Raw genomic sequence first — 27,664 nt, forward strand, 5'->3', positions numbered from 1 at the left:
CAGACCCACTCCGGAGTCACCAGTCGTTTTCTTAGTTATTCGTTATTATTATCATTGTTGTCTTGAGCGAGTACGTTCGTTCGTTCTTTCTTTCTCTCTCTCTCTGTATATCCTCCACCCCTCACCCACTTTCCCGCAAACATTTCCTCCTCTCCCTCAGCCGGTATTTTTCCCTACGAAAGGTGGCAACCCTAACGGCAGATCATCTTGCGAAGCAATCGGGCATTTTCTTTGTTTCGAGACCGCGAAGTTGGCAACCGGGACTATCGAGACCCTCCCGCCAGGGGCGGATCCAGACCCTCGGTTTGGGGGGGGGGGGGAGGTTCCTTTGTCGGAGCGCGTAGTGCGGGAGGGGAGAGAGGGAAATCCAATCTATAAACTGACGTTTTGGGGGAGGGGGATTGCCCCCCCCCCCCCTTTGGATCTGCCAGTGCCTCCCGCCCCCACGTGTACCCCACATGAGAGGAAAATTTCGTTCCGCGTGCGGTGTGGTACGCTGTACATATCACACGGAATTTCCAATCATCACCATAGAGTAAAGTTGTTGTTCTTTAAGCGTAATGAAGTTTGTAACGTCTTACGCCCACGCGCTGGGTCCTGTAGTTTTCTTGCGACCAACCGACTGGCTTAGGCCGTAAATAGTGCAGAGTCGTAATAATCTTGCACTGACACGTTACCCCTGTATTCTGACCACCATATTTCACCATGACCACTACTCCCACCACCAGTACTGGCAGTACAACAGTTTACGCCTCTGTTCGCCCCTCGTTACACCACTATCAGTCGTAGTCGTGTCTTCCCATTTCGCGGAATGCTTTTTATCAGATTATCATCCGTGCAGTTCTCCCACCCGGAACTGCACGGGGTCCCAGTCAACGCCACATAGGCACAGAAGGCCTGCTTATTGCCTCCTCTCCCTCCTTCGCTACGTGGACATATAAAGTCAGAATTCGTCTCCTACAGCGCTTCGCCGTTCTGCGAATTCAAGTACTCGCAAATGATTGCAGCTAACTTGGAATCTGTAGACTTGAATATGTAGACAAAAAATGCAACACGCGTTCCAGAAAATCAATCTTGACCGTTGGGACCGTTTGGAGCTTTATTTTAAAGTTGTCCCATTTAGTACGCGGGGACGTTCAATCACTACTCGCAGACGACGGTGGTTTGTCTCCATGGCTACGACCACTGAAAGCACGTTCGTGATTGGCTACGGCCGTTGAAAACACGATGCCGATTGGCTGACTCTTAGTTGTTACGTCACGTCGACCAGTGAGCAGGCTTCCTCTATCTAGGTGGTGTTGTCGCAGTTCGCCTAATGTGTGTGCCAGGCAGTCCCATCAGGCGTATGACACTTCCCTTATTGAATGAAACATCTAAGAAGTCCATCAAAGTGGTGGCGCTAAGTCCAAGCCTACGACAGCGCCTTCTAGTGCTGGCCGTGAAACACGGCGAGTGTCGCAGGCGTGGTCCCACTTACTGCGGCGTATGTGTCGCATGAAGAAAGAAGCCGGTTCTCCTTTTCCATTGCAGCCAGTGCTTGCACGTTGCATCTTTCATCCTGTCGTGCCTACATCACCTCCAAATACGAAAACACATTCCCCGTGTTTAACAAGGAGGTTGTATTTTGCATTCAAAGTTTTTACTCGCGAAGCACTTCGTATACACAGGCATACGAAGCCCGAAGAAGGCGAACGCATTTTGAATGGGTAACGAGCATATGTATAGTTGAACGATAGTTGTTCGATAGCACCTGCGTGTGAAACCAGCCTTCGTTCGCCGACTTCAAGTTGTGTCTTCAGCAGCTGAAGCTTCTCATCCTGTAGGCTCTCCTTCTGCGTGGTGGTATGTGTTTCTTGGCAGGGAATACCTGGCGTTCTAGCTGTGCAGTAGGCGAGACAGCGAGCAGACGACAGCACCCCATCAGAAGAAAAAGACGACTCAGAGACGACCACGTGCAGACATCAAGGCAACGAGACGTAGCTGGTGCAAATGCATAGCGGAAGAGCGCTTTGATTGGCCAGCCTCGTGCTCAGCCCCAGTTGACGCTTCCGGAACCGGCTGTGCTGTCTGGGGTTTTTCCTGGGTTTTCCTCAGACGCTTTCAGACATATGTCGGCACAGTTCCCTTAGAAGTCGGCCCAGGACGCATATTCCCCAGGGCGTCAGTCGTGACGTTGCCCGCCCACCCCTGTGAGGCCAACAACGGCCAGCCCTTTCACCATCACCACCACCACCACGCTTCTGTCATGGGCAGATCGCCGGCGGACGCCCACATTTTTGACGCATCGGGCAGGGCGTCCGACGCCGAGCGGAGTTCGCCGCTTTTTCGCTGTACATTTGCTCCATGGAGCTTGGCCGTTACTCGGTCCGTCCGAGCACCCTGCTTTTTTCGCCACACTTGATTATAACTTTTGTATGTTGCCAAGTCTACACACACGGGCGGAGCCATTCCCTGCTGACGTCAATCAGTGATAGTAACGACGCCCACTTGTTGGCAGTCCCATTTCGGCTTATGCCAGGCAACTCTCTCGCCCTCTTAGTCCTAAAAATCGTATTAGGCGGGATGGGACGTAACCATATCAGTTACACATTGGCACGTTTTTTCTTACATGAAAAGTGTGACCGAAACCGCCCAGTTTGCAGGTGATGTTAGATGCAGGTCATTTCCATATCTTTATTCGTTATTTCCGTGTGACGGTATATTTGAAGCGACGTATCTAAATGACGTGACAAAACAAATAAAGCGACCTACATGTATTGTGCAAGTCAAATACTTAGGATTCCCCTGTCACACGGCAAACCGAATGGCATTCCCAGCGAATGACAGTCGCACCGAATGTCATTCGTTTGTATTGCATCGAGCTGCTCAAAGAAACACACAAGTGTCAGTGTCGATAATTAAGACACCAGGGCCGAACATATGAAGCATTATGCAGGTACATTAGTTATATTTTTATTTCTTTTGCTCGAAACTAGCGAAACATTAGATTAGTTCACAAAATCGTTGATTTTTCAAAGACACTTAATTGGCTAATTACCACAAGCAAAGACAACTAAGAAGCCTATCTGCACCGGACTTGGCAACGTGGTGACTGGGAAATAGGGTAGTTCTCCGAAAACAGTGTTTAGCCTTCCTTCCTTCGTGTCAAAAGTTATCAAATTCGTGATAAAATGTTGGAGTACAATTTTTCATTCGTCTTTCATTTATTCGAACAGTTTATCGTTGTTGTTTTTGCTACCTCTCTACTGCGAGGGTACGCTGTCGGTGCGAGAGGGAAAAGCGAATGAGTTCCCCGAACTCATTCGCATGTATTGCCATTTGATTTCACCGATTGACACGAAACGAATGTCATTCGCTGGGAATGACATTCAATTTGCCGTGTGACAGGGGTATTAGTCAAGTAGGGGAAAAGTTCGCCCTACTGAACTGCCTCTCCTATATTATTATGCTACTATCCTGACATGATATCGACGGGTAGTTTGGCGTGCACAATAAACAAAGGAGGAGGAAAGCGAAAACTGAAGCTACGTTGGACCCTTTCCGCCAAAAACGCAATTCTCCGAAATAGCTTTCGCATTTTTTATTTTTATTTGTTTTGAAACCGAGGCTAGCTTCAAATGGAGTGTCTCAAAACGACGCAAACGAAGTTCGCCAAAAAAGCAGACGTCGTGTGCATGTAATGGCTGGATACGTTTTCCGTCAATCATCTCAAGTAAGCCCTTGGGGGCGCTCAATACCCATCGCGCAGGTCTTCCGGATCCCAGTCACAGATGGTTCTTCTATCATTTCTGGCTCGAATTACCCAAGGGGCGGCCTTGCCCCAACCGACCTCGGTGCGAGCCTATCTTCGTATCACTTGCACCTTGACGTGGTTCGGTCCGTCGCCTTATTGACCTCTGCTGTAACGCATATCGGAGTGTTCGATCCAACAGCTGGTGTTCGAAGGGTCGGAGTCCGCCCGCGAGGAATGCTCTATCTGCTCGTGTTGACGCACAAAACCTGTGAAGCGATTAGATAGGTTGTGCGTGGCCTTCGAAGCCTCATCGGAGGCTTCGGATGTAGGTGTACGTTTCTCGTGTAAACAGTCGACCAGCGAAGGTCTTGGAATGTGCTTCGCACAGGTTGAAATGCCCGCAACAACTGCCACAGGTATCCTGCGATTTCGAAATCAAGGTGCACTAAGCACAGCATGTATGCGCTCAGGGGTTTAGGTATTTAGAGTAGAGCATCGTATTTAAAGTACATTTAAGATAGTTCTGTTTCGGCCTTATTGACGAAGAGAAAAACTCACTATTTTATTTAAACATCGCAAATTGATCAATTGTAATAGCTCTCCTTTGAGATTTGTACCCAATAGCTTTCCAATCTTGCTTTTTAGTCTACATTCCATAACACACGAAACCGTATCGTGCGAGGCGTTCCCATCCTGTACCCATATCGCAACATGATGGTGCCCCCCCCCCCCCCCCCCGTACTATGATAGCACACACACACATGACATTCTCGGGTAAACGTAGCCTTCGCCACAACTTCCGGTGCTTTGAAATCGTCACGAAAACGTTTGAAAACCACGAAGACCACGCTTTCCTGATTTGTTGAAAACGGGAGGCGTACGCCTTTTTGTGGCAATTTGAATTGCCACAAAAAGGCGTATACGACCCTGTATCTCCTCAAATCAGAAGCGATAACTGTATCAATCGGCACGGTAGTTTGCGCAGAGCGTGTTTGCTGTGAAACCGGATGTCGTTTTGGCGACGTTAGCCATAGTTTTTAGCGTCGTAGTTTTTGAGCAATCCCATCTAATACATCGCAAGAGCAGACGACGGACGTTGAGAGTACTCCGGAATTCCCTGTCTGGAAAACCCTGAAAACGTCACCAGGACCAACGTGGACCGCACCTATGAGGGGGAACCCTCCCGCACAGCTGACCGGCGGCTGTCTACTGTGTCTGCAAGGGACGAGGAGGCCGGGAATCTCAGTGCTCCTACCATGTCCGAAACAGAAAGTGACGTCGCGCCGCTTTCAAGCGATTTTGATGAAAGCAGCAACGAAGTGGTAGTGGACGACGACACGTACTCTACAGACCCGCTACCACTTCACCCTCCCGGTGACAGAGGTGCGGATATTCCGAACAAGCAGTACGAGCACGATTTCTGGTACGTTTCGTGACCGCATCGCTCATCGTACACAGCGGAGCTTCTCCACCAAGCGACTTGACAGTTGTCCACCTGAAAATGCAAGCACAGCACATGGTAACACATGTTCTATACCACGGTAGGACTACTGTACTAAACTTACAAAGTCTGGTACCTTCTTCTTCAGCCACAAAGGAAATGGCCCTTAGCCTTAGCCCAAATTCCTCCGATATCGTCATCGTCGTCGTTGTTGCAATCCATAGAACCTTATGCCGCAATATTCATGAAATAATATACGAGGGGTGTTCAAGTCAAACCGGGACTTTTCATTTTTCGCAAAAGTAAAATGAACTTACAGGCGAGAAATTAGTTTTATTTTTCAACGTAATCTACAGCTGCACTAATGCACTTGCCCCAGCGTTTCACGAGGGCTTGGATGCCAGCAGCGTAGAAATCCTTACCGGCGCGTAGCAGCCATGATCGGACCGCATTCTTGACCTTGTCGTCGCAGCTGAAGTGGCGGCCCCCAAGGAACGCCTTCAGTGGCCCGAAGAGATGGAAATCGCTGGAGGCGAGGTCTGGACTGTAAGGGGGATGTGGCAGCAACTCCCAGCCAAGTTCCTGTAAGGTGCGTGTCGTGAGATGCGCGGTATGCGGGCGTGCATTGTCCTGTAGGAGGAGGACTCCTTTGGTGATGACGCCCGGCCGCTTTTGCTTCAGCGCCTTATGCACATCCCTGAGAACCTGGCAGTAATATGCACTATTGATGGTGGTACCACCGGGCAGAAAATCAACATGAACAACGGCAGCCTTGTCCCAGAAAACCGTGGCCATGACCTTACCCGAAGACGGGGTGCTTCGGAACTTCTTGGGAGCTGGCGAGCCCGGATACTTCCACTGTTTTGATGCGCGTTTAGACTCAGGAGTGAAATGGTGCACCCACGTTTCATCGCACGTGATGATCCGATCAAGGAACGGCTGTCCTTCAGTGTCGAAACGGTACCTTAGCTCTTGGGAGATTTCCAGTCTTCTCTGCCGGTCAAACACGGAGAGCTGCCTCGGGAACCAACATGCACTAACTTTCCGAAACTGGAGGTGTTCATGAATGATAGTGTTCAACGTTCCCACAGAAAGGTCCGTCTTTCGAGCCAGTTCGAGACATGTTATCCGTCGGTCCTTGAGGATCAGGCGCTCCTCAAGTTGGATGTTCTCAGGAACTCTGACACTGGACTCTGAGCCGCCCATGCCGGGATCGTCCTGCACTGATGTACGGCCGTCTCGGAACCGTTTGCACCACTCAAACGCTTTGCTGCGGCTAAGTGTATCGTAGCCATACTGAGCCTGAAGTCTTCTGTGAATTTCAGATGACTTTACGCCTTCGTTCACGAGAAACTTCATGACAATTCGCTGTTCGATGTGCGTGCTCACCTCGTTGTTGGCCATCTTGTCCAGTAGGTGTCTTCTGTTTTGCACAAACTATGGTGAGCTAGAAGGACTGGTGTGCTTACCGGCCTATCCAATGCATGGGAACGCTTGGTCGCGGAAATGGCACCCGGTGACGTAAGATTGTTTACATGGATGCGCTGACGCTCGCTGCGCGCCTTGCGGAACGATTTTTGTGGGGCTCCGAGAAGCTCTTCTGCTTCGAGTCACGTGCCTTCCCGTGAAACGCAGAACCTTGCACCGTGCCGACTAAGAAACCAAACAGCGTCGGTGGATGGCCTATCGCGGCATCACGAGCCGCGAGCCCTCGCGCAGTTTAACTTCGTTTTCGTTTGCTTTCGCTGTTTCATGCTTTTTGCATGATGTTTGTAACGTAACATTATGAATACAAAGGCATCATGACAGCTTCCAATTCCTAGTGAAACTCTCCATTCCAAATCTTAAAATTAAAGTTGTTGGTGTATGGATGCGTTTCATTGCGTGTCTCAGAGTAGTGGTGTAGGCAGCGCTGCTGCCACACGTCTAAGCTACACTTGCAATAATAACCCCTGGGTGGGTAGGAAACAAAGGGTGCGAGTGTCACAAAACATTTGGCGGCTGTAAAGGGGGGGGGGGCTCGATCCTTATTGTATGGTACGGGTACTTGGAAGAATCATTTGTTTCAAGCTCGCTTTGTTGTCAGCAGTTTATTTATTTATTTCAAGTATCCTGCAATCCCACGTGAGTGGCACAACGTAGGGGAGAGGAGAACATAACAGTGCATACAAATGAACATAATTTCAAGTTACAAGACTACAATAGCGTTTAACGCAACAGAAATTCGTGCACTCTTTTCAAGAAAATGTCCCTGGAGGCCGAATGATCGGGGATCGTTCTAACAAAAAAAAAAAAAAAAGAGTTTTGAAAAATTGTTGATCTCAAACGGTAAGGCTCAATCTTGTGTACGCGATCTAGGCGTCTAGAAATAAAATTCGAAGGGAACAAGTAGTTACGAGAAGGAATACCAGAAAGATCAAAGTAAATATCACGGAGAAATTTCAACCGAGCTTGCGTTCTCCGAGTCTCCAAAGACACCCATCCCAGTATGGATTATAAATGCGCAGATCGTACGTAAGGTGAATATGAAATGCCGTTTTTCGACAGGGTTACAGGTGGCTAGGCTCCGCAATGTGTACGTTGTACTCAGGGTGTGAAGCTACACCAGGGGAGGGAAACAGAGACTGAAAATAGTTACTTGAGGTGCAAGCTTTAGCGAGATCGTTATCAATAAGACCGTGAGGCGTTTTAATTGAAGGAATGCCCATGGGCGCCTTGTTCATAGATTTTATGTACTTCCACAATAGCTTTGAATTGCCCACCAAATTAAACTTAAGTCTTGTAAAACATGACCGTTTTTCTTTGCGAATTGCGTTACGAATACATTTAGATAACGTTTTTATCTGATCATAGTTCAAAGCACCGCCGTCCTTTTTGACCGTGGAGAGGGCTGCGGATTTCCGCCTGATCATCCTTTTTATATTCTTCGTAAAATAAGGTTTATCGCATTTGCGTTTGTGCTTAATTTTCCGTCCCGGCACATATCTCTGAACAAGGCTAGTTAGCATATCTCGAAAATGCTTCAACAGAAAGCCAACACATGAGGATTGGCTTAATGTTTCGAAATCAGGGTAATTAGCTACCAGATTCCTAGAAATAGCCTCAAAATCAGCCCTGCTATACAAGAATATGTTTCTCTGATGCTGATTTGATACTACCTTAGAGTGGATCTTACCACTAGCAGTCACACATTCGTGATCCGAGAGGCCCGGAAAAACACAGTACACAGTTTCAGAAAAACACAGTTACACAGTAGTAAATCTAAAATGTTGGAGCCGCGTGTCGGAAGATGAACAAATTGGTGCAAAGAATGCATAGATAACATCTCATCAAAAACTCGGTAAGCAGATGAATTATTCAATCTCTCATATCCGGTAGTACACCACTTGAAATCCGGCATGTTAAAATCCCCAAATATTAACACAATATCATCAGAGATAAAAGATGTTTGATCGCACAAATTTCTCAACCATTCTTCGCCTGCGCTTGGCGGACGGTAAAAAGAACACAATGCAATAGATTTCCCTTTCGACAAGAGACGACACCATACAGACTCACAGTTGTCAAAATTAATCTGAATTTCCTCAGCGTGTATAGATCTGCGTACACAAATGAATACTCCACCACCATGGCTATTTCTATCCTTTCGAAATGCCGTATAGTTCGGGTATGGTGAGCAAGCCATAGTTCGGGGGAAACACTTCGGAATCACTCACGTAATCATCAAGCCATGATTCACATCCCATAATTATATCAGGATTTATCGTAGACAAAAGCGCACAGAAATCATCAACTTTATTTTTTACGCTTCTGGCATTCAGACACAAAAGCGACAAATCACACGTCTTTCCAGTGACATTCTGATAAAGCTATGTTGAGGGCTTATCAAGTTTATCAGTTTATCAAGTTTACGATGTGTGCGCAACGTGATCCACCAGCACGCGCACATCTTTCTTTTCCTCAAATTTGCGGCGTACTGCTTCAATTTCGCCTATCGCAGGTACTCCCGGGTTCTCCGCGGTGCTCTTTGCACATGGGGTCACGTGACCACGAGGGCGTGCGCCGCGACAGCGAGCCGAGCCCTTCGTAGCCACCTGTCGGCAGGCCCGTCGGCGCGACCCGTTTGCAACCGCCGTTCAACACACCAGTCCTTCTAGCTCACCATACACAAACTTTGGACCATCACGTGGTGAACGCGGAGGCGCGGAGGCCTGCCGCATGTGAAAATGACGAAAAAGAAGTATAACGCGAGCCATTTGTACACTCAGGAGGCAGAAAGTCCCGGTTTGACTTGAACACCCCTGTTTTTTTTTTGGGGGGGGGGGGGGGAATAGCAAGCCGACACCCTGTCTGGCTGACCTTTCCCTCGTTCCTCTTCTTTGTTATCATTAAACATATCCCCCCCCCCTCGTAGATTGCCCTTTCAGTGCTTAATGAATAATCGTCTTAAAAACAAGAAACAAAGAAGAAACTAGTAACAAATCCTGACTGTAGCTATGGAGACGAGCCGCCATAAGCCGCATTGGCAGCCACTTGTAGCCACAGAAAGCCTCTGTTTGAAATCGTCTGAGGCGGTTGGCTGACATCCCGACTTTACATGTCCACGCGCGAAGGAGCGAGAGGAGGCACTAAGCACAAGCTCGCGTGGCTCAGTGGTTAACGTGCTGGCCATGTCACGTCGAAACTGGGAGGTATCCCGGTTCGAATCTCGGTGCCGGCTGTGCTCTCTGGGGTTTTTCTTGGGTTTCCTCAGACGCTTTCAGGCATATGTCGGCATAGCATAAAATAACGCCGAAAATCATAACGCCGAACTATCATAAGGCCGAAAGTCAAAAGGCCGAAAAATCAGAACGCCGAACTATCATAAGGCAGAAAGCCAAAAGGCCAAAAAATCATAACGCCGAAGTGTCAGAAGGCCGAAAACCAAAAGGCCGAAGATCAGAACACCGAAATAAAACGGCCAAAGAAACAGAAGACCTAGTGTAAGCATCCCTGTGAATGACCACTGAAAGGGAATTACTCTTTTCATTTAAAAAAAAAAAAAACTGTAACCTGGTATTATCAACCTAATCTAGCAATAATTATAACATGTTTACTACAAAAAGAAAGTGTGTGGTATGTGAATGCCAGTGAATGACTTGTATCATCCACTGAATGAATTGTAGAGGAGATGGTGTTTCTCTACATTTGGTAACCCGAACCTCATTGCCACCGTGTACAATAAACACACAATGTCACAATGGTTCATATCTCTACTTTTCCTTTTTGTTTTCCCCTAAGTTATCGAAAGTACTTTATTAATGCGATGTTCGGTGAAACGATTTATTTACTGTATTAATTCCCAACAAGTTTATTCTATTTCATCTAGAGCTAATTTTTTTTATCGCAGTTGGAATACCAGTTCTCGCATCCTAGGTTCCTTACTTGTCGGCGTTTCGATAATTCGGTTTTGTGACTTTTCGGCCTTGTGATTTTTCGGTGTTTTGATTTTTCGGCCTTCTGATTTTCGGCCTTATGATTGTTCGATGTTTTTATTTTTCGGCCTTTTGAGTTTCGGTCTTTTGATAATTCGGCCTTGTGAGTTTCGGCCTTATGATGGCCACCCCCTTTCACCACCAGGAGGCACTAAGCAGGCCTTCTGTATCTGTTGGTGGCGTTGTTAATAGACGAGTAGAAAATCGGTACCGCAAATACCGAAACTCATCCGGTTCTTACATCGCAGATTATGCAGTGAGCTATGGAGCAACACTTCCTAGATAGTATATAGAAGACCTGCGCACTGCCCAACCCACGGAGGCCTGCGTGAGCTTTGCGAGCTGCTTCGAGCTTTTGTCTTGTTCGCTTTTTCATTGACCTCACACTCTAAATCGTTTTACACCTTAAAGGGTGTAAATCAAAATGTTCATGGCGCACACTTTTAAGGTGTATTTCAACACCCTCATGGCAATTGGGGTGTAAAGGGTATAACGCTGAATAAAACTGCTGGGTTCGTGGCAATATGCTGGTAACTGTGTATTCACAATTACCAGCATATTGCATATAATCACATTGAGGTCCATAAATGTATGCACATCAAGGTGATTAAATGTGTGTAAATGTAAACATGCACACCCAACAAACAGACAATCATATATGGCATGGCAGCTGTTCAATGCAATGAAGCATGACAGCTGTCTATAGCCTTTCGTGAAATTGTAGACCTTCTCATGAGCAGGCACCTCCCCCATGTGCATGTTAATTACTTAGAACGTTGCATTTATTCGTTTCTTCAAGGATTTGCAGTGTGGTACCCACAAATATCTAACCCCTGTAAAATGCATTACATTGTTCATTAACCGCGACTCATCAGGATGTTTGGTTCTCTCCTAGCTCGTTTCGAAGGGAAACACTAGCATTTTAAAGATATTGCTAGAAAAACTCGAAATTTTAAGAACGTAACCCTTTCATTAGCAAGAAGACATACATTTTATCAAATGTATGTGTGGTTGCAACCCTTCATCAGAAATGCCACATCTACTGATGGTTCCAAGGCGATACTGCTTGAGCATGCCCCCGAAGCAATTCAGAGTTACATTCATGACGTGGTATTCACGCAGAATCTATAGTCTATGTGAACGGTGCAGTTGGTAATGATAACGCATTTGCTGTTGGCTGTGTTGTTGCAAAAGAACCTTCCGAGGAGGACTTACCCGTGTTCGTTGAGATTGCAGGCATACATGTTATTAACTCTGATACCATTTTTCTCATACAAACATTAACTGCAGTTGAGTATGATGAGCACTGTCTTGTATTTGTTCTGTCTTGCAATGAGAGCAACGTGTTTTAAGAAATTTAAGCACTATCTCAACAGATCTTCTAAATCTGCATATATATTATCTGATGGTAGACGTGTTGTAAATCCACGTCATGCACTTTTGTATTGTAATTTCCCGTTCCCTGTTGTTGTATGTATTTACTTTTGTTCATGTGAACGAAAATAAACATACTCCCTTTATACACCCAGGCGACACACTTATGACCATATTTCACCTGAGCGTGTAGTACACCATTGTTACACCTTCAGAAACTTCCAAAACAAAGTTGTAGGGTGTGAAAGGGGTGTGATCTTTGTTAATACACCTATTTTACACCTTTAAAGATGTGAAACGATTTAGAGTGCATAGCAACATCCACAGCAGGCCTTCGTGTGTGAGGCTGTGTCACGTGGGGCGCAGGCCTGATGCTGTCTAGGTGGTGTTGTATGGAGTTCCTCGAATACGATTTTTTTTTAACTCGCTGAAAGATACCTTAACTGATATGGCAACTTAAGACTTAACATATGATACTCTTATCTCACAACGGGTGACGGAAACTGCAATTGAATCGTTGCACTTGAAACTAACCCTCTTTCCTAGTGCGCTTGTCAAACTTCAGAAGTCCAATGTCGTGCTGTTCAATCACATCTTGTATGAGAGCTGAAGGCTCTTTCAGATAGTCCAGTCCACTAGGTTCACTGGTCTTCAGATTCAATCTCATGAAGTACAACCTGGCAACCTCATCCCATGTTCTCCTGGTCTGTATGGCAGGCTCACTCTTTTTTACTTTGCGCCCCTGCCACACTCTAGATGCGCCTCTGCTCACAACTAGGGATCGAAATCCCGAGTCGTTTTTACAATCCCGGGGTTTCGAAACGTGAATCACGGGACGGGATTTTTGACGGGAACTGTCCCCCCGAGGTCGTACAGAGTTGTATCCACTTGCGCATCCACCCTATTGCAAATAGCGATACAGTGCGCGCTTCTTATACCTATGCTCTTTTTGTTCCTCTTTGGCAACTATTGTGTTTTGGTCTGGAGTAGCCGAGCCAGGTTTTTCTTCTTTTTTTTCACTTTCACTCTTTTCACTTTCAAATGAAAGTATTGATGAAGAACCAAGAAAGAGAGAGGAAGGCCTGCAATATTTTGTGTAGTCACACAGATCGGAAGAATGCTGTTGATTTCGTATGAGTTTTAATGCTATTTGACGGCTGTTCTCGGCTATGACCTCTGTGGTCACCTGGATCAGCAGCTAATGTGTTTGCCATGTGTCAAGAATCCTCTATATAATACAGGGCTGCCCAAGACACGGATCGCACTAGCACACGCTGTGATCCGATTCTTTGCAGTAATTATGTTGTGTATGTTGGTATGGTATGTTGTTAGATAAATAAATAATAAATAAAATAAATAAGAAGTACGGGGTTCGTAACGCGAAGATACAATGAATAGAAAGACCCTTTGAAGCCAAACTATACGTTGGAAGACATTATTATGCGCTAAAATTTAAGCAAAAATTGCCAGTTGGTCCAGTTCTTTGTCGATAGATTGTGAAAATTGAACAAAAACAGATGCCGTTTTCAATGGTCTATACCGCCTGCTGAGCCTGGTCTGTACGCGGGTTAGCGTAATTTCGCAGCTGCCTAAACTTTGTTGCGATAATTACTTTGCAGCTTTTTTTGACAATTTCGAAGCATATTATGCATTTTTGTTGCACCATTTTTAGTAAATATACCTTCCAGAATTAATTTCAAGGCAATCACCGATGCCCCGATAGCTCAAGAAAGTCGGGACACTGACGATGTTTGGGAAAGAGCGGTTTTTCATTCCTCATAATGTACTGAAACATGCCTGGAAGCTGAAAATTTTTGACACGATTTTTTAGCACTCCATACAGCGTTGACAGAAGTTTTGGCATCTGCCGTGCCATCGTTATTTTTTAGAGTGGAAGAATTGGGTAACCCTATAGATCATTTGCGATCTGTCATAACTTCTTGCTACAGACTAGTTATAATACGGACTTTTTTTATAAATACGCGAATATGAGTCGCAATACTTATTTCCGCAGGGCAAGAAACATATCCCCGCAAAAAAAAAAAGAAAAAAAAAGGGGCACTGTATTTTTTTATTTTTTTCGAATTCGTTTCCGGTGAACCGAGAGATGTTTGAACAACATTGGCATTTCCCCTCCTTGCATGGTGCGCGGGCATTTGTGGCGGAATTGCGAGAATAGAGTTCGTGACGGGCGAGAGCGAAGGGTGCACGCGTGTCCAGCCGTTTTGAGACCGCGTCAGAAGGCACGGGAAAGAAAACAACACTTGAGGGCTGACGAAACAGAGAGATTCATCACTTTTGTTCGTCACTGCGAAATACGATAAGGAGAGTCGCCGCGACGCAAATTAATTCCGCGTGATTTGGGGTCGTTGGGCCCGTCCGGTCGCCCGTTTTTATTGCGAAAACCTTGGCCAGTTTCGCGGCAATAAAATATAAAACGCATATCCGAGGTTGCAAGAAAGCAAAAAATAGCAAAATGACAGCGCGATAAAAGCATCTTTATTGAAGCTATCCCCGTGTTCCTCGGCACCGAGTACGCTGTATTTTCTTTAAATAGTCGCATAATAACGATAAAAAAGAAAGAAGAAGAAGAAACAGATAAACACGAAACGCTGAGCATATCGAGATGTTACACCTTCATCCTATATGTCGCTATTCGGCTTGCGGCTGCTGGTCTTTGACATCAACAGCTTGAAAGTGTCCGGACAGAAGATATCTGAGCACGTGGCCTACACGCAATCCCAATATTAATTTGATCACCTCGTATAGGCTTTGCTCCGAGCACACGTTGGCCGCTGTCTCCCGTGACAATATGGTCCCATTTGCTGTGATGTACTCACACGTGAAGGTTTTATTCACCCTCCCGTTTTCTTGTGCATTTTTAAAAGTACAGTACGAGAGCGTATGAGACAACGTTTCCAACTTCTGGTTTTCTTTTGATTCCATTCCAATTGGACACTGCAGTCGAGGACATGATCTGAATTGGTATTGAAGTGTGCAGAGCAATGCTATCAATCCTGGCTGGTGAGTTGTTCTCTCTCTCTCTCTTGTCTTCGGCAGTCATAATCTTTGCATTGAACATTTTAACGCTCAGTGCGATGATATGCACGATTCGTTGCATCCATAAGCCCATATGTTCCTCTCCGTTGCTCAGAGAGATGTGACTGTGTACCACATAAACTCAGTTCAAGCATGTGCGTGTCGATAACGCTAAATTGGCTTTAGCAACGCTTTAACTTTGCCTGTTCGGTAGATGTGATTCCTCGGCATCGGGCCATTATTTGTGGTCACTTCAGTGCACATTCAACCACGTGCGACATGATATTGAATCAATTGCATTGAAGAACACCTAGCGCGGCCAATTGGCATCCTTTGCAGAACATACGGGCGAGTGCTGTCGCTCAGTTTAGACGAACGTGAGAACTCAAGCACTACGGGCAGAGGTGGGGAGTAATGCATTACAAAGTAATGCATTACCGGTGGGGCGCGGACAAAAGCTCACCGGTTCATTCATTACCGGTAATGCATTACTTTTGAGTAATGAGTAATGGTAATGAATTACGTTTTGCTAGCAAGTAATGAGTAATGGTAATGCATTACATTTCGACTGAGTAATGCAGGGTGGCATTACTCATTACTTTTGTCGAATGTTCATTGCGCCACGTGAAGATTGGGAACATTCAGGTTTTCTTCAACCCCCCTTTAACAATGAGCACAAGGCAACAAGGAAAGAGAAAGGCGCAGCCTGGGGAATTCTGCAAGAGTTCAACAGTCGGCGGTGTGTGTCACAAATGTCTACATGATGATATCACCGATTTTCTCTTGTGCGCATTTGGAGTAAAGGAAAATCAATGAAATAGAAACATTGCCTCTATGAGGGTAATACGTAACAATTGCCGTAGGGATTCACTGTTTTGGTATGGTACCGTGTTAGCTTCTCTTGTGCTGTCAGAGGTAGTTTTTCTGCCAGGACAGAACTGTACAGCTGGGCCTCATACGCCGGCTCCATAATGCTAGAAAAGGCATCATCTGCAATAAATCTTATCTATAGCTTTTGCCTATCAGACTCGCTTCTGCGGGGATTTAGTGGCACCGATTTGGGGACACTCGGGTGGCTATTGCCTATAGCAAAAAAAGCAAGAAAAAAACTTATGCATAGCACCTTTGAGGCTTATGCCCTAAAACGTAAATGTAATGCCAGAGTAATGCCATTACTTCGTTAAAGTAATGGCATAACTAATGCATTACTAATATCCAAAAAGTAATGAGTAATGTAATTCATTAGTTTTTTATACAAGTAATGAGTAATGGTAATTCATTACAAAATAAAAGTAATTTCCCCACCTCTGATTACGGGGAAGTCAGACGGGCGGATGAACCCAAGAGGATGATAGTGATCATTCGCTATGGCTAAGAACGCTTATCGGCAATCCAGAAAGGAAGTTGTTAGACACGAGAGCTAACGCCCACCTGATCCAAGAGAAGCGTTTGGTACCTTCATATCTACGCGTTGAAAGCTCAATGAGTAGGGTTCCGCGTTTTCGGTTTTTATTTTTCGGCGGATACGGCGTATGTTTTTCGGTGTTTATTGATTTTCACGAAATCGGCGTTTTTCGATGTTTTTCCTGGCGTGTACATGGTTTACCGTCGGCGTCGTCGGCGAATAGAAATCACAATGTAATTTCCGCACGACGCTCATTCAAGGTGGCGTTGTTCGCTGCGGCGGCGTTTTACGGCTAACGAAAAAGTAAACGGACATTTTTCGGAACCATCGTATTTCTGTACGGTTTTCCGATCTGCTTCAGCAACTTGCTGGGCATAAGCAGCAATTTATCTCTGTCATGTCCTGGAATGTCCCTCTGTATTCGGCGTTTTTTTATTAAAACCGAATGAGGGAGAATTTACCCGGCGTATGTTTTTCGGTGTTTTTCGATTAAAACCGAAAACGCGGAACCCTGTCAATGAGACACGGCAGGGACGTCCTTGATTTAACCAGGCAGACGACCGAATATTTCGACTGCGACAATGCGCTGACGTAAATCGTACCTCAAAGTGCTCGGTCCATGTCATTTAGTAAACGGGTCTGGTCGTTGACATCTACGACTCGTGATACTGTCCGTTGTTGATCAGGTTTTCTACTGAAGAAGCGCATGACCTTACACAGAGCATCCATGCCGTCACTATTCTGAGTCTGGTATTGTTAACTATTGTGGCCGTGGCCACTTCTAACGCGACTGCCAGAAACGATACGTTTATGGAAGGAGCAGTGGAAGCATATATGTTGCCGGTATACGTACCTATCTGTAAACAAGGATCGCCGTCGTCATAATCTGGCAACAAGGAATGTTGCTTTCAAATTTGCGATCGAGGCATTTCTAAATCCATGACCGCGTGGAATCGAGCTCGTGTCTGAAATTGACCGGGTCTTCAGCTTAGCCTGCGAGAGCACCATCATTCGCGTCCAGAAACTGCACTGAACTTCAGAAAGGACCCGATTTTAGTGAGGTATAAGAGATGAGGCAAGCCAGGTGGTGTGAAATCGCTGAAGGGAACATTCCTTGAGGATGAGGCGAAAATGGAAGGAACAAACACGAGACACCGATCTTATAATTTTAATCCGGTCATTAGACCTATAGTCTGGTTCCTGGGTTCTGCAGATTCATGTTGACTCGAATGCAAGTAAAAAAAGACTTTCGTCGTGTAAACTGAAATGCTCGTAATGCTCGTAATATTATCACAGGTTATACCTAAATAGGGAAAAATTATATCGTAACCGTGGAAGCATAGTGGGTCGTTTTTCTTTACCGGGATACTGTATTGCGAAAGTGCTTATTCCAGGTGACAATGTGGGCCGTTTAAAAAGAACGTGATCCACAATCAAGGAATTGTGACGAATGAACGAGGCCTGCATAGGGCAACAGTTACGAAAATGCCAACATAACTGATGCAAAAAGAGATGCCGCACTGCTGGCCACAATGACCAATAGAACTTGCTGTCGCATCGACTGTAACGCACGCGATATTTTTTATACATATAGACCGAGAACTACAACGAGGCGAACACCTGGAGGACGACATAGTTTGTGGCCTCACCGTCTTTTTCGTCAACTCTCTTCTTTCGTAGAGGCACACTTCCAACCTAAAACGGGTTTTGACAAGAATCTCCGGACGGACCCCTATTCAGTCCTCCCGCTGAGCAGTGACATGGCTGACGGTGCGCTCTAGCATGCGATAATTTGACAGGCTCCGTATCAACTTTCGATCAGAGAAAACACGGCTGAGCTAATCGTAGTGTTGGACGTTTTTGTACTTATATGTTGCTCGAGTAAGTGCTCCTGGCACACTATATAGTCCTGCGGTTGGTTAGCTGCATCTAGTATAAAAACTAGATTAGCGTTATGCGATTTTCTAATGACGCCTCATTAAAATGCTGGTCGGACAGCTCCTCCACAAAGCGTCCGATATTAACACGAAACACGTAATTCCGGAACTGGTATATAACACTCCGCGATAATCCAGGCCGGCTGCCTGGTGCACGCGTGCCGGCGCGATTACCCATGATGAGGCTGCTCACGCACAAGGCCGCGTCTCTGCGTTATGTGCCGTCCATATTAAGCTTGATGAGGAATACACCGCATTACCGTCCCGCGGCAAAAACAGCTCGCGGAAAGAGGTGTTTGAAAAGAAGCAGAGGAGTGACCCATACATTCTTGAAATGCTCGCGTTGCGTCACGGGCAATTGTTCCTTGCGCAGCTACGAAAGGCCAGATGTCATATGAGAAGCCATAAAACACAACAGGAAGAACAACATCCTATTCCGCGAATCCTTTATTGAAATTCATCTGGCCAACCGCCGAAGGACAGACGGCACTCCGGATGTTCACCCAAAGGAAATCAACAAAAGTCCTAGGAATCGGTTTCACTCGCACAAAATAAGAATGGCGCGGCTTCTCCTTTGAGCTATTTGAGGTCATCGCTACGCGACCTCACCATTTCTGGAAAGGGGGTTGTGCTGCTCAGGTGTGGTCAGCCGCAGAAGAGAGGAAAAAAAAATGTGCGGCGGGCCATGTGCACCTGTACGGAGGCGTGGCCGCTGTTGGCGTGGACACACTCTTGTATCGGGAGCAGCCCATTTGATTTGCTTATTTACTTGGTGTGCCGGTTTGACTGTTTGACAGCTGCACGGACGACGAACCAGCTCCTCCGCAACAGGAACGCTACTCGGAACGCGATCGACCGACTCATTTGAAGAAATACTGTAACTACGAGTTTTCTCGTTGGCCTACATGTTGAACTCAATTATCATCTCTGTTCGTCTCTGGACATCATCCTTTTGCGTTTTCATCTTCTCATCATCAGATTGAACTTTCTGTATTAAGTGTACTGGGGTAGCCAGTTTGACTTCGTCGAAACTTACATCCCCATTTTTTTCTTTACTCACATCACATCACATCACATCGTACAAAAAGCTTCGCTTGCGTAGCATCGTGATGAACGTAATGCGCTCGGTAAAACATGCAGATTACACGGATTCACATCTTTCGACATTTTGCGGGATGTCGTAACAGTGCAACTAGTACATTATAACAGAACGAATGACGTTCAATGATTAGTCTCGAGCAAGTAGACGCGACATGTCAGGTGCGACCGAAAGGTCCGTCCAGTCTGAGTGTTTGGTGCGCTTGAAGATAAATTCTCCGTGAAATGGATTGTGACATTTTGCACCTTAGTTCCCGTTCGCAAGTTATGCAGGATACATGTTAAAAGGTGGTTATTTGCATCGATGTGATCCTGCATTCCAAGTTTCGTTGCAAAATAGAGAAATAGACGCGAATCCGAAACTCATCCGCTTCTGATACCACTGCAAGTGTCTCCGCCAGTGAGACAGTGCGCACTCTTAAAAACGAACTTCACCGCATAGCACGCTCCTAGCCAACCATCATCTCGAATGATATCGTTATCTGCCCTGATTTGTTGAAAACGGGAGGCCTACGCCTTTTTTGTGACACTTATGCTGTTCATAATTGTCACAAAAAAAGCGTACGCCTCCCGTTTTCAAGAAATCAGGGCAGATAACGATATCATTCGACATGATGGTTGGCTAGGAGCATGCTATGGGGTGAAGTTTGTTTTTAAGGGTGCGGGAGAGGTCACGCGCTTAACGAGAACCAATGGGAATGGTCGTAGCACCCGCTTCGCTGACGTGAGAGTTTGACGCGGGCGTATGTACGAGGGCCAGTATCTTGCAAAGTACGACACCTAGAAAAATAATTCTTTTTTTCCCTCAATACTCTGTCGTGAAGTGCAATGCGATGCACATGCACGATGGTTTTCACCACATATACTAAAGTGACAAAACCCATTTAACGCATCGGTTTACTTGGTTTGCTGTTCACCCAAATGTGGTGCTGCATACAGAATGAGTTGTCCTCGAAAATATTAGATATATCAGAATTTCGGATTCAAGTAATATCAGCAAATTGGCTTACGAGACATGTGGCACATGAGCCACCGCTGAATACTATACGACAAACATAATAATAACCAGATAATAGCACAACACTTGGAATATAACTAAATTATTCCATAACACTCAGGCAAGGACGTCAGGGCATCATCACATATCTTTTTCTAAAAAAAAGAAAAAGAAAAGAATATGAAAACGTTGTAGCCTAACACTAACTGAGAATTGCACACCAATATTTTACCTCTAGCCGCAGTAATACTCGAGAAAAAAATTTCGTCGAGATAATGACCTCGCCGTCGAGAAGCGTTGGCTATTCAGACCAGGCGATTTTAAGCGTTTATTTCTCGTCAGCAGGTGCGTTCAGTGTTCTGCATTTTTTTCTTTTCTTTTTCCTTTTTTTTTTTTTTTTTTTCTGAATGTTAGCTATGGTTGCTCCCGAATAAGATTAATAGAAATATGGACTGTGTTTTCGTTGTACACCGCTCCAAAGGTACAGCTCTTATAAGGTACGCTGTACATAAGGTGCCTTACTTTTGGGGAAATCTGTCTTTTAATAACAACAATCACCACGAGAGGGAAGGAGAGGGAAAACACATTTTAACGCACACACAAAATAGGCGTTCACAAATCATGGGTGTGTACCGTAATGGAATCGTGCACGATAAAAAGAAATATGGGGGGAAAGTCATTCGAGGAGCACTACTGCTTACAATGCTGCTCCGCGACCGCTAAGCCGTACACTCTTAAAAATGAACTTCACCGCATAGCACGCTCCTAGCCAACCATCATCTCGAATGACATCGTTATCAGCCCTGATTTGTTGAAAACGGGAGGCGTGCGCCTTTTTTGTGACAATTATGAACAGCATAAGTGTCACAAAAAAGCGTACGCCTCTCGTTTACAGCAAATCAGGGCAGATAACGATATCATTCGAGATTATGGTTGTCTAGGAGCGTGCTATGCGGTTAAGTTCATTTTTACGAGTGCAGGTAAAGATAATGCGCTGCCTTAACTCACTCGCTCTGTTAATTAAGATGCTACTGCATTGACGTACGTGTTTGTTAAATCACTGAGAGCTAACTGAGATGATACCGTCTGCACAAAATAATAATAATAATGTGGTGCAGCACGGTTGCGCAAGTAAAGGTATACGAAAAATATAGAAGTCCATAATTATTATACCATCAGCTACCGTGGGAGGTGTAGCCTCGCTGACCTATATCTCACACTTGCACTCTTAAAAATGAACTTCACCGCATAGCACGCACCTAGCCAACCGTCATCCCGAATGCCATCGTTCTCTCCCATGATTTGCTGAAAAGGGGAGGTGTACGCCTTTTTTGTGACATTTATGCACTGCATAATTGTCATAAAAAGGCGTACTCCTCCGGTTTAAAAAAAAAATCAGGGGACAGAACGATGTCATTCGGGATGATGGTTGGCAAGGAGCATGCACTGCAGTGAAGTTCATTTTTAAAGCGTGTGGTATAAACGGGGTTGTGATGAGGTGTAAATGTGTTACTTCAGCCCTTATTTATACACTCTAAAAACAGAGCTTCACCACATAGCGCGCTCTTAGCCAATCACCATCCCGAATGGCATCGTTCTGCCCCCTGATTGGTTAAAAACGGGAGGCATACGCCTTTTTGGAACACTTATGCAGTAAAAAAAAAAGGCGTACGCCTCCGCTTTCTACACTCTAAAAACACAGCTTCACCGCATAGCACGCTGCGTGCCAACCATTGCCACGAATGATAGTGTTATCACTGGTGATTGGAAGACAGAGGGGGGCGTATGCCTTTTTGTGACAATTTTCAATTGCCACAAAAAGGCGTACGTCCCCCTCAGTTTTCGAATCAGAAGCGATAACCCTATCATTCGTGGCAATGGTTGGCACACCGCGTGCTATGCGGTGAAGCTGTGTTTTTAGAGTGTAGAAAGCGGAGGCGTACGCCTTTTTTTTTTTACTGCATAAGTGTTCCAAAAAGGCGTATGCCTCCCGTTTTTAGAGTGCACATAATGCACCGCATGCACATAATGATACCTTTATCACTCCCGATTTGTACAAATCGGGAGTGATAAAGGTATCATTATGTGCATGCGGTACACTCTTAAAAATGAACTTCACTGCATAGCGCGCTCCTAGCCAACCATAATCTCGAATGATATCGTTATCTGCCCCGATTTGTTTAAAACGGCAGGCGCTCGCCTCTTTTGTGACACTTATGCGGATCATAATTGTCACAAAAAAGGCGTATGCCTCCCGTTTTCAACAAATCAGGACAGATAACGATATCATTCGAGATTATGGTTGGCTAGGAGCGCGCTATGCGGTGAAGTTAATTTTTAAGAGTGTATGTAAGGTTAGTTTCCCCCGAGCCATGCCCAGGTGGTTCAAAAGATGGTTTTGTCCCATGGTCACTAGCCACCTGGGGCATAAGTAGCCAGACACGCACCTTGTCTAAGCTATTGCTAAGCTAAATTGCTTTTAACTTCTGGCACCTGTGTTGCTGAAATGCTGTATAACATCCCCTACACCTTCAGGGACCAGCTCCGGTGGCGCAGCGGCGCAGCGTGCGCTTGGAGACTGGGAGGTCCGCGGTTCGAATCCGCGGGCCGGCTGTGCCGTCTGGGGTTTTTCCTGGGTTTCCCTCAGATGTGTAATAGGCATATGCCGGCACAGTTCCCCTGAAGTCGGCCCATGGACGCAGCTATCCTCCCCCCGAGCGGATTCCGCTCGGTCTTCCACTTCACCCTTTCCTCTCCTCCTCTCCACCACCTTTCCCTTCCCGAGAAACATGCCGCCTATTCAGGCAGGCAGACCTCTCGGTTCCTCCCAACGACACTCCTCCTCCTCCTCCTCCTCACCCTCAGGGTCAGCTGGAAGCTTTCTGACGTACTGAAAGGGATCCTCAAAAGCGCGGGAGTGTGACGATTATGACTCTCTCCTCACGCTCATCGTGGCCGATCGGTTTTTAGAGTCCCTCATCGATGAGGCACAGGAATTCCTAAAGCTTCAATGTGTAAAGCCGAAGCCGTCCGAAGATGATTTAGTTTATTAATTTGTTGAGAAATTTGAGGACGCAAAAGGAAGGAATAGCGCGGTACGGCGAAGCAAAGAGAAACGGACCAGTGAGTCATCCCGTGAGGGGAAAAAGGGGAAGCCGGAAAACGAGCGGCAGATGCGACCTTCGCAGGTGGCAAGCAGAGAATGGCGGCCCCGCAGGCACAACGGCGAGAAAGGCTGTTACACTTGTGGCGGAGACCACTGGGCGACTGGGCGAGGGATTGTCCCCAGAGGACTTCGGTCAAGGGCACGAAACCAAAGGAGGCGCAGACCGAAAACGGAAAACAATGGTCCGTAAACCGGGTAGCGGTCGCCGGAGAGATTATGCTTGAAGCTTTCAAAACTGAATTTTTGACACGGGACGAACAGCTAAACACCAGCCCAAATGGAAGGGTCCCTCTCAGGTCGTAGGGAGACACCGCGAACACTCCTATAAAGTGTTGACAGATGTCGGTAAAATCCGTAACATCCACGCTAATAATATCCGTGCGTACCATGCTAGAGTGTGGCATAAAGGAGTCATCTTTCAAGGAGATGAGGAATTCGGGGAGGTTGTGTATGCTCCCGTTGGTGACGAGGATAAGCGTGCGATTTTGCCAGCAGATGCTACGGATCATCTGAGCTCCAGAGAGGCATCGGAGGTTCGGAACCTCTTTCAGACTTATGCGGGTGTGTTTAGTGACACCGCCCGTGTAGCCGATGTAGCCCCACATTCGATTCGGTTGCGGGAAGGCCACGTCCCTAAAAGAGCGAATCCCTATCGAGTACCTGCTATGCTAAAAGGGGAAATAGGAAGCAGATTAGCGACCTGCTTGAACAAGACCTTATCTATCCGGTCGTGAGTGAATACGCGCACCCGGTGGTGTGCGTCGCAAAGAAAGAGGGCGCCATATGTCTGAGGCGGCTAAATGCGAATACCGTCGACGATGCCTTTCCGATGGCGTTACAACATGAACTGGTGCATCGCGTCGGGCGGACGCGCTATATCACGTGTTTAGATTTGGGCCGCGGCTATTGCCAGATTCCGGTTTCGAAAGAGTCAAGAAATGACCGCCTTTGTGACGCACGTGGGCCAATTCGCCTGGCGTGTCATGCCGTTTGGGTTGGAGAACGCGGCGGCAACGTTCCAACGAATGGTGAACTCTCTTCTTGTTCGCCACCAGAGTTACGCATGTGCTTACCTGGACGATATCGCGGTATTCTCAGACACGTGGGAAGAGCATATGCAACATCTGAGATCAGTTCTTAAGCTGGATTCACACATGCGTTTTTTGAACGCGTTTCGCGTTCGTGGCGCCGCGAAACGCGAGCCGCGGAGCGTTTCCAGTCGCTTTCCGAGAACCGCTCCGTGGTGGTGGTGGTGGTGGTGGTGATGTCGAGTACCCCTTGCCGTACACTCTTAAAAATGAACTTCACCACATAGCACGCTCCTAGCCAACCATCACCCCGAATGACAACGTTCTCGCACTAGATTTGTTAAAAACGGGAGGAGGAGCCTATTTTGTGCCATAATGCACGGCACAAAATAGGCTCCTCCTCCCGTTTTCAACAAATCAGGGGCGAGAACGTTGTCATTCGGGATGGTGGTTGGCTAGGAGCGTGCTATGTGGTGAAGTTCATTTTTAAGAGTGTAGTTGACCGCTCCGTGCTGCAGCTTCGGAGGGCAGAAACGCGAACGCTTTTCATCCAGCCAATCGGAGCGCTCGGAGGGGTGGAGGTGGCTTCCTTTTGGCGCCGGCGGGCAACGGCGGGCCTCCCGATACCGCGCTAGGATCTTTTGTCATTTGTGCGTGCACTCTTGAAAATGAACTTCACCACATAGCACGCTCCTAGCCAACCATCACCCCGAGTGACAACGTTCTCGCCTTAGATTTGTTGAAAACGGGAGGAGGAGCCTATTTTGTGCCGTGCATAATGGCACAAAATAGGCTCCTCCTCCCGTTTTCAGCAAATCAGGGGCGAGAACGTTGTCATTCGGGATGATGGTTGGCTAGGAGCGTGCTATGTGGTGAAGTTCATTTCTAAGAGTGTGTGCGTGTGTGTTTGGTGCTACCTTTCCTTGCTAAATTTCTTGTCACCAATAGTTGTTTGGTGTCTGAGGTATCAAAGATAAGCTGGGAATTTGCGCAAACCACGGAATCGACAAAAATAAATACGACTTGTGTGTGACCGTGTGTTGGTCGTCGGTAGGTAAACATGTGTCTCGCTTCTTCTGCCGTTCTTTCTCTGCTATTGTGTCACGTCTGCCGTTCCAACGATTGATGATTCCAGCAGAAATGCTTCACGATAATTATAAAATGGATAACATGCTTCACAATGTAAATCTTGAGGAAGAGAGCTGGAAGTGTCGGTACGATCTTGACGTAGCAACAACAACGAAGCGCGTTTTCAGGATGGCGGCTCGGCTATGTGTGACCGGCCCTTCTCGGCGGCGCCGCGAACGCTGAGGCGGCGCCGCTTTTTGAAACGCATATTGTGAATGAGCCTTTAGCCCACTCAGGGAGGCGCAGTTAACGTTAAACCTCGAGAGGTGTCAGGTGGCACGGGGCAAAATACGGTACCTCGGGCACATCGTGGGCTCCGGAACACACGCTCCTGACCCGGAAAAGATAGAGGCAATCAAGAAGCTCAAGCGTCCGACCATAAAACGCGAGTTAAGGAGCGTACTAGGCCTTTACGGTTATTATCGCGACTACGTACGCGGGTTCGCAATGGACCTTTTCCAGCGCCGAGGAGCGCCTCTGGTGGATATTACCGGAAACGCGATTGGTGGCTCTAGGCAGCTCGCCGGTCCCATTTGCGTCCATTTGCGTGAATGCGTTGGCGTCTTACATGAACGCGTGATCCGCGAACATCTTCGTTACCCTAACTGTTAAAGTGGGAGATTTGGTCTGCTGTTGTGCAAGTGCTTCATTGACGTTCCGTGAAAATGTTTTCCTTCGACGACTTAAGGAAATTTCTAGAGCCAGGCGGTGAATGGTCAAGCGACTTATCATGTGTGCCGGCACTTGATGAAAACACTATCGATGGCCACTTCGTCGCATCAAGTCGCCAACTGAACAAGGGATGGATCTTCAAGGAAGAAAAGTACATTCGTTGAATTGAGTACCTCGCTCGTCGCGGGACAGACTTGCTGGTGCTCAGGAGCATATGTCTTTGCTCTATGAAATCTGGCCATTACAAGCAGGTCGTGGTACTCAAAGCGGGCGCCCCAGCTGCTGTTGTTCAAGCTCACTGCACCTGTGTTGCAGGGTTAGTACAAATATTTAAGCATAAAGACGTGACGTTTTATTATTGTAATGGCTCAAGGCGCATTATCTTTGCGGCATTTGAGCAATAAACAGGTGCTACTCGTTATGAAGCGCCTGTTTGCAGCTTAAGTACAGAAAAGTGGTGCGTGCGGTCTGTTACCAAGCCGCTTGTGATTGCTGTGTTTCCAACAATAGAAACCACCCTATATATGTTAATCAGCAAATACCTTACTGACCTAACAGTTATTTCGCTTGATACATTTCAGGCTGGGCCAGAGATGCCAGCACGTTGCTGCCTTTCTTTTTGCCATACGCAGTATTCAATCCCCCTCGTGTACGGATCTGCCATGCAGATGGATTGCACGGGAAAGAGGGTGCCCAAGTTGATACCTTGGGACGAGGAGGCGGAGTCGAGTTTTCAGACATTGAAATCACGGTTGGCCGAAGCAGTGGCCTTAGCGACGCTCGATCCTCAACGACCGTATACTGGCTGTTCACAGACGCGTCGGCGCAAGCAGCAGGTGCCTGTTTGGCACAGATTAATGACGAGGGCAAAGAAGTGCCGATTGCGTTCGCCAGCCACAAGTTATCTGATACGCAGATGCGCTGGGCTGCGATAGAGCGTGAGGCTTTCGCTGTGATGTGGGCCCTTACCAAATTTGACCATTGGCTTTTCGGGGCTGAGATTACAGTGGTCTCGGACCACAACCCCTTAGCATACTTGACATGCACCACACCGCAGGGTTCTAAGCTTGCGCGCTGGGCGCTCGCCCTGCAACGATACAACGTACGCATCGTCCACCGAAAGGGAAAATTGCACGTAAACGCGGACGCACTTTCGCGTTTAGAACGAGAAG

At 46.7% G+C, this 27,664-nt stretch overlaps 1 protein-coding gene and 1 long non-coding RNA gene across 2 annotated transcripts in view; one reads left to right on the top strand and one right to left on the bottom strand.

Annotated features, from left to right (window-relative positions):
- Positions 1 to 3,632: 3,632 nt before the first annotated feature.
- Positions 3,633 to 5,313, bottom strand: LOC135378006 (uncharacterized). Its single transcript, XR_010418235.1, has 3 exons — positions 5,299 to 5,313; positions 5,077 to 5,228; positions 3,633 to 4,154 (listed from the first exon to the last, which is right to left on the bottom strand). It is a non-coding gene; the product is annotated as an uncharacterized LOC135378006 (long non-coding RNA).
- The window catches only part of LOC135378004 (twisted gastrulation protein homolog 1-A-like), a 55,399-nt gene continuing 31,771 nt past the window's right edge, over positions 4,037 to 27,664 (top strand). Inside the window, exons 1-2 of the mRNA XM_064610804.1 lie at positions 4,037 to 4,149; positions 14,987 to 15,046. The gene's annotated coding sequence lies outside the window, so the exon portion shown is untranslated. The remainder of the gene's footprint in view (positions 4,150 to 14,986; positions 15,047 to 27,664) is intronic.

Source organism: Ornithodoros turicata, chromosome 1, assembly GCF_037126465.1.
Source record: "Ornithodoros turicata isolate Travis chromosome 1, ASM3712646v1, whole genome shotgun sequence".
Lineage (NCBI taxonomy): Eukaryota > Metazoa > Arthropoda > Arachnida > Ixodida > Argasidae > Ornithodoros > Ornithodoros turicata.